Source organism: Arachis ipaensis, chromosome B08 (assembly GCF_000816755.2).
Source record: "Arachis ipaensis cultivar K30076 chromosome B08, Araip1.1, whole genome shotgun sequence".
Lineage (NCBI taxonomy): Eukaryota > Viridiplantae > Streptophyta > Magnoliopsida > Fabales > Fabaceae > Arachis > Arachis ipaensis.
In genome coordinates this window covers 125,086,227-125,099,736 of record NC_029792.2, presented here as the reverse complement: position 1 = coordinate 125,099,736, position 13,510 = coordinate 125,086,227, and the positions used below count along the sequence as shown (strand labels likewise).

At 44.3% G+C, this 13,510-nt stretch overlaps 1 non-coding gene across 1 annotated transcript; it reads right to left on the bottom strand.

The window, feature by feature from the left end:
- Positions 611-683, bottom strand: TRNAR-CCG. Its single transcript has one exon. It is a non-coding gene; the product is annotated as a tRNA-Arg (tRNA).

The window sequence follows — 13,510 nt, the reverse complement described above, 5'->3', positions numbered from 1 at the left end:
AAAGATAAGGTTGTTGATTTGTAATAAAGAATGAACTTGTTCAATACAACATAATTAGAAAATGATAAACTTGTTAGCTTTAAATATTGAGCAACTGTTTCATCCCATATATTTTATCACGTACATGGAACCCAGAATTTGCATGACTAACAAAATCCTACCTTAAGCATCATTTGCCTCCAAAAACATATTATATATGAAGCTGTTCTTTGCTTGTAGCTGTTTGTTGTTGTTCCCTTTTATTCTCAAAATTTAGTTGATTAATGATTATTGCAGAAGAGAGTTAACAAATGTGATAAAAACTTGAATTGTATAAAATATATTTAAGTTCTTTCAGATACATCACATGTAATATTTCTATAAATACTATTGAATTTAGACACATGCACTATTGATGCTAAACTCACTCAATTATTTATTTATTTAAAAAGTTCTTGGTTGGTGGCAAGAGGGCCAATGCTTCTGATTTTATGACACTGGTTTTAAAAAGTTCTTTAATTTTTTAACCACAATTTGATGTATATTAATATTATTATTATAGGAATATATTTGCAACACCACAACCACTTTTTTAGGTTTTCTATTATGTATAGCAGCAAAATGAAAACAGCGATCACGGTGGGACTCGAACCCACAATCTCCCGCTCCGGAGGCGAGCGCCTTATCCATTAGGCCACGCGACCTTTGTTGTCTGTTTCCTCTAAGTCATTCTTATACCCACATTTTGCATCATAAAACATCTATTCATAGATGGATAGATGAGGTAAGAATCAACATGGTCTAACAATTTTAATTCGATGACAAAAATAAGATCTTGTTTTACCATAAATTCAGTCTTTCTTTCGTCAAATAGTCGGCGGTTAACATTTAATATGGACTGTTAATTGCTGACATGATAGAATATTTTTAATTGAGTATGATAATAATTTACTAAAATTTAATAATTAAAATAGGTAATAATTATTGTTAAATTTATTTAAGTACATGTTTCTGATAAAATTTAAAAAAATAAAATAAAATAAATTTTACAATTCAGTAACTTGACAACATATTTTATTATTCATATGAAACTATATAAATAATATTATTAAAAATATATTTTATTTAAAAAAATAATTTATACAAATAAATAAATTAATAAAATAGTTCTCAAAATAATTTATATTTTGATGGCTCTATTTTTAAGAGTATTTTTTTTGTATATTCATATAAAATAACAGATCAAATGTGTGATTTGTACATTAGACTAGTAATATTATTATTAGTAATTGTTACGGATCCAACCCACGGATCCCGGACCCAAGGTTGAGTCCGAACCCGGCACCTCGGGACCGACCCGCCTCTCTCTCCTGGAAGGCCCAAAACCGGCCCTTTAGAACTCCTAACCGACTTTCGAATTCAAACATCTCCCTTATCTTAGCCAAATAAGATAAGATAAGATACTTACCAACACCTATAAATTGAGGACCCAAGTCCCTCCAGGTATTCATCAATTCCATACACCTTAAACCTCTTAGATCCATTCTGACTTGAGCGTCGGAGTGTCTTTGCAGGTACCTCCCCCATTGCTCCAGTCAAGCGACCCGGCTTCAGCCTTGATCCGCAGGTTCCCGATCCACCTTTCAAACCCGTACCAGAGACATCTCGTACATTGGCGCCGTCTGTGGGAAACTTGTGGGACGTCCTGGAGGAAACCCCCTCAAGCCAGGATGACTCCCGACCGCTTCACCCCACCCCAGAACACCGGGAGGTCACGAACCAAGAAAGAATAGCAAGTACTGTCCACCACACGAACGACCACGTCGTCACGGACCAGCGACATCCTGAGAAGGCTAGGGACAAAGCGGCGTAGATCATCCAGGACCTCTGCCTCCGGGTCCAGGAGCTCGAAGGCAAACTGACCAATAGAGAAAAACACAACAACGAACACGGAAGCCAGGCAACTTCTAGATCAAGATCTCGCCGCAGCAAGTCGCCAACCCGACGAACCGATAAGAGAAACGGTTGTAGCGCCTCACGCGACCACAGTCACGAGAGATCGCCGGAATGGCGGTACAACAAGAAACACAACCGCAGTGCTTCCCGAGATCTAAGTCGTCAACACGACTCAGACGAAGATCGGAGGTACCGAAATACCAAGCGCACAAGAAACGACCACACAATAATGGGAGCTACACCCTTCACAAAAAGAATCTTGAGAGCGAAACTCCCCAAAGGTTTCGACAAACCTACCGACATAAAGTACGATGGGACCAAGGACCCCCAGGAACATCTAACGGCCTTCGAGGCCAGGATGAACCTAGAAGGAGCGGCTGACGCGGTCCGATGCAGAGCCTTCCCGGTAACCCTTGCAGGGCCGGCAATTAAATGGTTCAACGCCCTCCCAAACGGATCCATAGTCAGTTTCCACGATATAACACAAAAGTTCATGGCCCAGTTCACAACTAGAATCACCAAAGCCAAGCACCCCATCAGCTTGCTAGGGGTCACGCAAAAACAAGAAGAATCCACAAGGAAATACCTTGACCGCTTCAACGATGAATGCCTAACGGTCGACGGACTCACGGATTCCGTCGCGAGCCTTTGCTTAACCAACGGACTCATGAACGAAGATTTTCGCAAACACCTCACCACCAAACCAGTATGGACCATGCACGAGATCCAGAATGTCGCCAAAGATTACATCAATGACGAAGAAGTCAGCCAGGTTGTCGCCGCCAACAAACGGCAGCACGACAACACCCAACACGGCAACTCGATTTCTCGCCAAAATCCACCACCCAGAGAGAATCAAAGGGACCACCCCAGACTGACAAATACAAACCGACCACCGAGAATTGGCAAATTCTCTAATTACACGCCCCTGACAGCACCAATTACCGAAATATACCACCAAATAGCAGATCGAGGCATCATTCCGAAAGCCCGACAACTCAAAGAAAGGACGGGAGGCAACAAAACCCTCTACTGCGACTACCACCGAGGTTACGGTCACAGAACACAAGATTGTTTCGACCTTAAAGACGCCCTCGAACAAGCCATATGAGACGGCAAACTCCCAGGCCAAAATCATCAGAGAACCAAGACGTGCGGAAAGAGACAGGTCGCCGGAAAAAGACGAGCGTAACCCGAGAACCCAGAAGCAACCCCCCAGGGAAAGCCCAGAAGACGACCCGACCATCATAGTAAACGTCATCACGGGCAAGAACATATCGAGCAAGTCGAAACTAACAATGAAAAAAGATCTCAAAGTAATGGCGGTCAGAAACCAGACTCCAACCATTGCAGCCGACAACACGATAACCTTCTTACCAGAGGATTGCCAGCACGGCACCTCGGCCGAAGATGCTCCCTTCGTCATCTCGGCCAGAATCGGAACAGGACTAGTACGAAGGATACTGGTGGACACCGGGGCAGACTCGAACATCCTCTTTCGAGGAGCCTTCGACAAGCTCGGGCTCCACAACAACAACTTCCAAACACACCGCAACGGCGTCACGAGACTCGGAGACAACTTTCTCAAACCGGACGGCTCAATCACCCTTCCCATCACCATAGGAACAAGCAACCAAAAGAAGACAGTCCTATCTGAATTTGTAGTCCTAAAAGACTCCACAACCTATAACGTGATTCTCGGAAGAAAAATAATCAACGACTTCTCTGCAGTCATCTTTACCAAATACCTCCTCATGAAGTTTAGAACCGACGACGGCTCCGTCGGTACCATCCACGGGGACCGAGAGGTCGCAGCCGAATGCGACAACACCAGCCTAGCTCTAAGGAAGAAATCCCGAGATGCGGCTAGGATATTCCTAGCCGACCTGGATGCCCGCCAAGACGACCAACTCAGGCCAGAACCAGAAGGAGACATGGAAAAGCTACAAATAGGGCCAACCAAGGAGGAATACACATTCATTAATAGGAACCTCCCATACGATCTTAAAGAAGAACTCTCCCAACTCCTGAAGCAAAATAGAGACGTGTTCGCATTTACACCAGCCGACATGCCGGGAATAAACCCCGACCTTATGTCCCACCGGCTAGCCGTGGACCCCAAAGCTAAACCAGTGGCACAAAGGAGACGAAAAATGTCATCAGACCGAGCCGCCGAGGTCAAAAAGCAAGTTAAAGCCCTACTCGAAGCCAACTTCATCAGGGAACTCCCTTACACGACATGGCTAGCCAACGTCGTACTAGTGAAAAAATCTAACGGGAAATGACGAATGTGCGTCGACTACACGGACCTCAACAAAGCCTGCCCGAAGGACGCCTTTCCCTTACCAAACATCGACGGATTAGTAGATGCCGCATCCGGCCACCGATACCTCAGCTTCATGGATGCATATTCCGGCTACAACCAGATCCCGATGCACCGACCAGACGAAAAAAAAAACAGCGTTCATCACCCCAGACGGGACATACTGCTACACAGTGATGCCCTTCAGCCTGAAAAACGCTGGAGCCACCTATCAAAGACTTGTCAACAAGATATTTCAAAACCTATCCGGAAGCAAACTAGAAGTCTACATAGACGACATGCTCGTCAAGACTGAATCCGGCGAGCAACTCACCAACGACCTCAAGGTCATAATGAACACCCTACGAAAGCACGAAATGCGACTCAACCCGGCAAAATGTGCCTTCGGGATGGAGGCAGGGAAGTTCCTCAGCTTTATGATCACGCAACGCGGAGTTGAAGCAAACCCGAAGAAATGTCGCGCCGTCCTCGAAATGACGAGCCCAAAAAACCTTAAAGACATCCAAAAGCTCACCGGCCGATTGACGGCATTATCACGCTTTCTCGGGGTATCGGCTCAAAAAGCGATCCCTTTCTTCAAACTAATGAAAAAAGGGGCCCTTTCATGTGGGAGACGAAATGCGAAGAAGCGTTCCAGCATTTCAAGAGAGTCTTAGCGGAACCACCAATCCTCGCCAAACCCCAGACAGGGGAAACACTCTACCTGTACCTCTCCATAACGGAGGAGGCACTCGCAACAGCGCTCATCCGTGAAAACGAGAAAAAAGAACAAAAACCCGTATACTTTATAAGCAGAGTCTTACAGGATGCGGAAGCTCGCTACTCACGCTTAGAAAAGCTAGCTTTCGCACTCCTTACAGCCTCCCGGCGCCTACGACAATACTTCCAGGCTCATTCCGTGACGGTCCGAACCGACCAAGCGGTCAAGCAGGTACTACAAAAACCCGACCTAGCGGGCAGAATGCTAGCATGGTCCATCGAACTATCCCAGTTCGATATCAAGTTCGAACCCCGATACGCGATCAAAGCACAAGCCATGGCCGACTTTATCGCCGAAATGACACCAGGAGACTCCACCCCCGAATCATGGAAACTACACGCTGACGGCTCCTCGAACATCACCTCCGGAGGCGCCGAAGTCATTCTCGAAAGCAAAAACGGAGTCGTGATCGAACAGTCAGTACGATACGAATTTCCAGTCTCAAACAACCAGGCAGAATACGAGGCCCTCTTGGCAGGCCTAGCCCTAGCCCGGGAAGTCGGAGCAAAGGTCCTAGAGGTAAATACCGATTCACAGGTAGTCAGCTCCCAAATTAACGGAGACTACCAGACACGAGATCCCCTACTCCAACAATACCTCGCCAAGGTAAACAAACTAAAAGAAAGATTCGAGCACGTTACCATACAGCACGTTCCTACGGAACGAAACGCCAGGGCAGACCTACTTTCCAAGCTACCCAGTACCAAACCAGGACACGGTAACAAATCGCTAATCCAGGAAGTCGTTAAGTCACCCTCTGTGTCAACGACAACCAACGCTCATCTGACATCCTCGAACCAGGGATCTTGGACCTACCCCATCCTACAGTACCTCCTCGACGGAACACTGCCGCCGGATCCCAAAGAGGGAAAACGAATAAAAAGGGAAGCCGCCAACTATACCGTCGTCGCAGGACAGCTATACAAACGTGGATTCTCGCAACCCCTGCTCAAATGCGTCGAACCTGAGAACACGGAATACATACTCCGCGAAATCCACGAAGGTTGCTGCAGCCACCACGTCGGAGGTAAAACATTAGCCCAAAAAGTCATCAGGGCGGGCTACTTCTGGCCCACGGTTATCCGGGATTCCACACAAATAGTTAAAAGCTGCGACAAATGCCAAAGGCACGCCAATATCCACCAAGCCGCCCCGCACCAGCTCAACATCATATCGGCAGAACGGCCATTCGGCACCTGGGGAATCGACCTTGTCGGACCCTTCCCTACAGCACCCGGTCAACTCAAGTACCTTATCGTCGCCATAGACTACTATACCAAATGGATCGAAGCCGAACCTCTGGCCTCCATAACGGCAACCCAATGCCGAAAATTCATCTGGCGACAGATCATCACCCGATTCAGGATCCCCGAGATCATTATCTCGGACAACGGAACCAAATTTGCTGACAAAAAGTTCAGAGAATTTTTGGAAGGGCTACGTGTATCTCACCGTTTCAGCTCGGTAGAACACCCCCAAACAAACGGACAGGTGGAATCCGCGAACAAAATAATCGTCAAAGGACTCAAAAAGCGGCTCGACGAAGCCAAAGGACAATGGGCCGACGAACTCGGATCGGTCCTATGGTCATACCGAACCACACCTCAAACGACCACGGGAGAAACACCTTTCCGATTAACATACGGGGTGGAGGCGGTCATCCCGGTAGAGATCGAAGACCCAAGCCCCAGAAAAACAGTCGGATGTAACGATGAAGGAGCAGAACGAGACCTCATGGACGAAGTAAGAAGCATAGCCCATCTCAGAGAGCTAGCCCTAAAACAGAGAATCAGCCTAAGATACAACCACGGAGTCATTCGGCGAGAATTCGCAATTGACGACCTCGTCCTATGACGAAACGACATCGGTCCCCCGACCCTAGGGGAAGGAAAACTCACCTCTAACTGGGAAGGACTATACAGAATCAAGGCTGCAATCGAAAAGGGAGCATACAAACTCGAACGGCTCAACGGCAATGAAGTCCCGAGAACATGGAACGCCGCCAACTTACGACGATACTACACTTAGACCAACCTCGCTAGGTCACCCCCTTTCTTTTTTGGTTATCGTCTTTTCTTGACTTATCCTCCCATTTTTTACGAATCTTGAAATCTTTTTTAAAATTTCGCTTAAGTATCAATCCCGGGTACTCTTTCCTGCCACACACGGAGGGTTTTAACGAGGCCCACCCATCAATAAAAATTCCATCAAAGGCTATCCCTATATTCTTTATTTTTTAAAATGTCCCAAATACGGAACAAAATCACGGCCACGACTGGAGGACCGATCACCCTCCAGGCCCAAAACACGGATATCCACAAAAATCCGACCACACGACGGTCCGTTCATCCCAAACAGGGAGTGAAATAAACCAAAAAATGGAATAGCTTTAAACGGAATATACAAAAGAGGCCCAAACGGCCGAAAAAGTCATTAAACGAAACCCGAAATTACGAAGTCACGGTTATACGGCCCACGGCCAAACCAAAATATCCAAAAAAGAAACTAAGTCTAAAAGCAAAAATGCAAAATTACAAGAGATAAAGCTACTCGAGGTCGACTATCTGGCCATCACGAACGGTCTTGAACGCTCCCATCATGGACACATCCACACCTGGAGCCAACACCAGGGCCTGTGCCTTCATCGTCTCCTTAGTGGCGGTAATCGCATCCTTGGCATCAGCCAGCAACTCCGTTTTCTCCCTCTTCAAGGCAGCAACCTCGGCCTTCAGAGCCTCCAACTCACCGAGAAGCACGGCAGCCTGGGAACCCGCATTAGAAGCCTTTTGCCGCTCCTCACCCAGTTGGGAAAGAAGTGAAGTCTCGACCTCGGAAAGCCGGAGAATTTCTGCCCCGGCTTCCTCAGAAGACTTCACTGCCTTCTCCCTCGCAATCTCGGCAGCCTCAAGCTTCTCCTTCAGCTTAACCATCTCAGCCTGAGAATGGCGGAGTTTCTTATCCAACAAACCAACTTGAGCCATCACGGGCTCAGCCTTCCGAACAACAACAGCAGACCGAAGGAGGGCACGATACACAGACTTGGCCTGGAACGAAACATCGCAGCCGTCAAAAAACGGCTCCGTACCAGGCATCAAGTGTTGATCGATAAACCCCGGGGCATCGAAACGACGGTCCATCACACTAGGCACCAAACCCTCTTCCTCGAAAGTCTCACTGCTCGGATCCTCAGGCCTTTTTCTCTTCCGAGAAGCCTCAGCAGCCGTCACCACGACGACTTCAGGCGAGTTCGCAGGACCAGGAGAAACTTGAGCGTCGGCCCGCGCACCTGAAGAAATCACCTCCTGAGAAACCGGCTGAGAATCCACGGCAGGATTGGAGACAGGGGTAGAAGGAGACGAAGACCCCTCCTCCCGACCCATCGCTGCCTTCAACCTGGCCAGAGAAGTTAGCCCACCAACCATCTCAACTGAAAGAAACCAAAGAAAAATCAAGTTACAAAGTCGGGAAAACAAAACATAACAAATCAAGAAAGGGACAAGGCACACACCGATATACGCCCGACAAGCCTCAGGATCCCCCATGACATCTCGAGGATTCAACGGACGCTCGCCAAACAAATGCCACAAAACGTTGGCAAAGTCCTTATCCTCCTGAGATAAACCGTCATAGGTGAACTTAGTCAGAACCGACGGGCCAGCACGGAAATTCCAGTATGTCGGAAATCGGCGTACGCCCTCCGGCGACAGCCAAAACGGATGATGCCCCTGGATGGGGCGCACCTTAAAATACTCCCTTTTGAAACCATGAAAGGAATCCTCAAACAACCCAAAAATTCGGCGATGAGGCTGAGCACGAAATGATATATATCCTTTCTTATGCTTCCCTTCCTTAGTCGGGAGAGTGCATAAGAAAAGAAAAAGGAAAACAGGAACAGAAGCCGGAAGATCAAGATACCGGCACACCAACTCGAAAGACCGCACGGCAGCCCAACTATTCGGATGAAGCTGAGACGGCGCCACGGAACACCGACTCAGCAAATCCTGAACAAATGGCGAGAAAGGAAACCGCATGCCGAGCCGAGTGGACATCGACTCGTAAACCCACATCCAGTCCGGAACAGTGGGCGAATGAAGGTTTAAATAGCAAACGCGCTCATCGGCATCTGGAAGGGCAAGCTCATACTGCCTCTCCATATCGCCGCCACCACAAATCGCCCCCTGATCATGGAGGCATTGAAGATCGGCCTCCGTCATCCGTGACGGAACGCCCCACACGTCGCTAGTCACCCAAGTGTAGCGAGAGGGGACGCCCCTGGAGGGAGCTATGGGAGCACCAACACCCTCATTTCTCCGCCGATGCATACCTAAAACAGGGAGGAGCACCACCATCAGCCTAATAACCCTACGCAGAAGCAAGAACAGAAACCTACCACTACTGCCAGTCCAACACAGTGGTGCACCGCCACTACTAACCAAACACAAACACACTCAGCCCCCTCAAAACTCAAATACCACCGCCCAAAACACAATGCAACAAGGAAATGACAAAGCAATGCATGGCAAATACAGAACGACAGGCGTATCACAAAATAAAAAGAAGAAAAGCGAAGCATACCAACCTGGAAATACAGAAGATGATTCTGGAAAGCTTGAAGAAACAGGGACAGCAAGCAAAAGAGAACAGTATCACAGAGAAGAGAGGAGATTTTTTCAGAAGAAAGAACGAAAAGGAAAAATGAACGAGGGAACTCAAGTAAAAGGCCAAAACGGTTACAAAAGAAGGGGGCAAAAAGACACAATTAACCTTAAGCAAGGTTAGGTTCGCAGGGGCAAAAGAGAAAAAATGCCCCCTCACATTAAATGCCCCCCTCGAAAAAAGAAGCTAATAAAGCACGCCTCGAAGAACGCAACGGACGCAGCGGACTCGGAAAAGTCACGTCAAATCAAAATGGTCAGACGAGCCTTCAAGCAAAACCGAGGCCGAGACACCAATCTCCCTTCAAAGAACCAAACGAACACCCAAGAAAAACCAAAGACCTAGCCCGCGGTCAACACCACACCTCCCAGCGACAGACCGACCTTGCTCGCTCTCCCGCTGCGGGGGCAACTGTTACGGATCCAACCCACGGATCCCGGACCCAAGGTTGAGCCCGAACCCGGCACCTCGGGACCGACCCGCCTCTCTCTCCTGGAAGGCCCAAAACCGGCCCTCTAGAACTCCTAACCGACTTTCGAATTCAAACATCTCCCTTATCTTAGCCAAATAAGATAAGATAAGATAAGATAAGATACTTACCAACACCTATAAATTGAGGACCCAAGTCCCTCCAGGTATTCATGAATTCCATACACCTTATACCTCTTAGATCCATTCTGACTTGAGCGTCGGAGTGTCTTTACAGGTACCTCCCCCATTGCTCCAGTCAAGCGACCCGGCTTCAGCCTTGATCCGCAGGTTCCCGATCCACCTTTCAAACCCGTACCAGAGACATCTCGTATAGTAATATTATTATTAGTTAAGATATGAGACACATGCATTTAAATTAACATTATCACCGCTGTTAACTATGATTTCTTTACAAATTTTTTAAACTAATTCAAAATATATAATTAAAAATATACAATATTACATGAAACTCCCAAATCAAAAATCGTTACGTGCATGTCTTCATGCACAAATCTATATAAATCGAATTGAGCAAATTCGATTTAGCTTCTCTAGTACTAAATCGAATCCATATGATTCGAATTGGTAGGAATAAAGACAAATCGAGATAGATAGCTTCGATTCATGAATGAATGAAATTCGATACAATGTAAAATCGAATTAGGTTATTTCGATTTAGTTTGGTCACCTAGTAGATCGAATTAATCGGATTCGATTTAGTACTATACACCATACACATAGTAAATTGAATTAGTTTCATAATACAACATACATCTTCTATTGTCGTGTCCCGTCTCTCCTTCATCTTTCTCCTTTCTTTCTCTATCTCTCCATCAAGCTTTCTATTAAAATATTATTAGAGTTGTTAGTAGTTGGAAGTTAAGTTAGTAATGGCTAATAGTTTATAGATGGAAATTTATGAGGTTAGTTGAAAATATCTTTATAAATAGCATGACTCTTATATCATGTAACAACAATTTTCAATACAACAACTTCATATAATATTATCTTCTTATTCTGCTATTCTCTCAGAAATTTAACATGGTATCAGAATCATGGTATCCTCCTTGAAGAGGATAAGCCATTAGTTTTTCGGCAAAAAATCACCAGGTTTCTTCTTCAAACCCAAATAATAAGTCCCATTGTCTTCTTCCTCCCTAATGGCAGAATCATCTTCTAATGTAGTAAGATCCCACTAACCCTTTCTATATTTATCCTAGTGATCAATCCAACATCTGTCCTTGTCACTCCTGTCCTTACTGGCAGTAACTATTACTCTTGGTGTCGATCCTTTTCTATGGCCATCATCTCCAAAAACAAATATGACTTTCTCACTGGCTCTATTCCTTCTCCTCTAAACCGATAATCCTCTGTCTTCAATATGGGAGCGTTGCAATAACCTGGTGTTGTCTTGGTTATTTCATTCTCTCTCTCTTCTTCTATTACCCAAAATTATGGTCATTGAGAGCTGCGCCTTCAAGCGCCTCTCAAAGTTTGTTGTTACCGTCACTTCTTTTTCTCTTTTTTGTCCCTTTTCTCCTTCTTCCTCTATCAAGAACTATACCTCCTGTATGCACTTTTTCTCCCTCTCTTTATCATCTGTTCACCCCGTTCCCCACCACTGTGCCATCACAACATCCCTCCGTCCCCTTTTCTTTTTCTTTCTACTCCTTTTTATTTTTTTTTTCCGAGTTCAACGGGTTAAAATCACTGGCATCTGCCACCAAAAGTGCCTCCATGCGCTCTCTGAATATCGCTGCTTGCTCTTTCCCCCAAGCACAGCGTCTCATTCTCTTCTTCTTTCTCTGCTCACGGCCGGCAGCCCAGTTCCACCGCGACTATCTTTTTTTTCCTTTTTTTTCTATGTGTCATTGCTGGCATGTGTCTTCTTCCTCTACGTCACTGCGCCGCACGCATCGTTTCTGCTGCATCACTGCACGCTACTCACGTCTTCCCTTAACCAGAACAGAAACTCTGTTCCTCTTTTCTGTTATGAGTAGAATCACGGCCAACACCGCACCTCTCTTTTCTTCTGCGTTACCGTGCTGTACGCCTCTTCTTCGACCATCTCATCAAAAGTTATCCTACTGGTGATTTTGACATCTTTCATCCACCAGCTTGCAGATGTATATTAAAATAAGGAAAAGTCTAGGGGCCAGCAACTTTTGTGTTTTCTGGCCAGCACTTAACCATCAAAACAAAAGTGAATGATCTCCCACCATTAGATGTAATCTCACACCATTAAAAACACTATTGATGGCCAATTGATGGTTACAAAACATCAAAATTGCTGGCCCTTAACATTCCTCATTAAATATTATTAGAGTTGTTAGTAGTTGGGAGTTAAGTTAGTAATAACTAGTAGTTAATAGATGGATATTTATAAGGTTAATTGAAAATATCTTTATAAATAGCATGACTCTTGTATCATGTAACAACAATTTTCAATACAACAATTTTATATAATATTATCTTCTTATTCTGCTCTTCTCCCAGAAATTTAACACTTTCTTTCTTCCCCTTTCTAGTTCGACAATGGTGATAATGGATTTTTCCATAGCATCGTAGTTATTATCATCTTCTTCTTTCTCTTTATTTTCTTTAGTTTTTTCTTCCATTTTTTTTGTTTTCTCTCATTTTCTTCTTTTCTTTTGTTTTATATCATATTATATTATTTAATTTAGATTTGATTGAATTAATTTTAAAAAAATAATTCTAAAAGTTAATTCAATCAAAATTAATTTAAATTATTATAATTTTAATTGATTTTTTGTTTAGAATTAAGTTAAATAAATAATTTTATTTGAATCAATTATTAGATTTAAACACAACTCCTGATTGCAGTTGCTTCTCTTATTATCGTCGTTATTGTTGTTTTTTTCTGTGGCAGTCTTCTTTGTCGTCGTTCTCTTACGGTTGAACACTAATTCAAACCAATCAGTACATTGGTTGAAGTGTTGAACTGTTAAAAGGTCAATAAAGCTTTTAAAGCTTGCGGTGTATTGGTGATCCAACACTTCATAATAAGTTAATAACTCATGGTCAACTATTCTAGAAGCATTTGCTGATTTGAGATTTCCCTTACACATGAGCTGTTCATCATTGTTCATTGGCATTGCTATTCCTTCTAGAGCATTAAATTATGCTGCATATCAAACACATTTAGGTATGATATTCATCTATATTCTTTTTACATGTATATTTTTTTATTTAATTATATCTTAATAAAAAATAAAAAAATAAAAAAATATTTAAATATTTTTAAATATTATCATGTATTAATATGTTCAATCTTATTCTTAATATTTATTTTAAAAATAAAAAATAAAATAATATATATTAGAATAAATATAACTAAATTAATT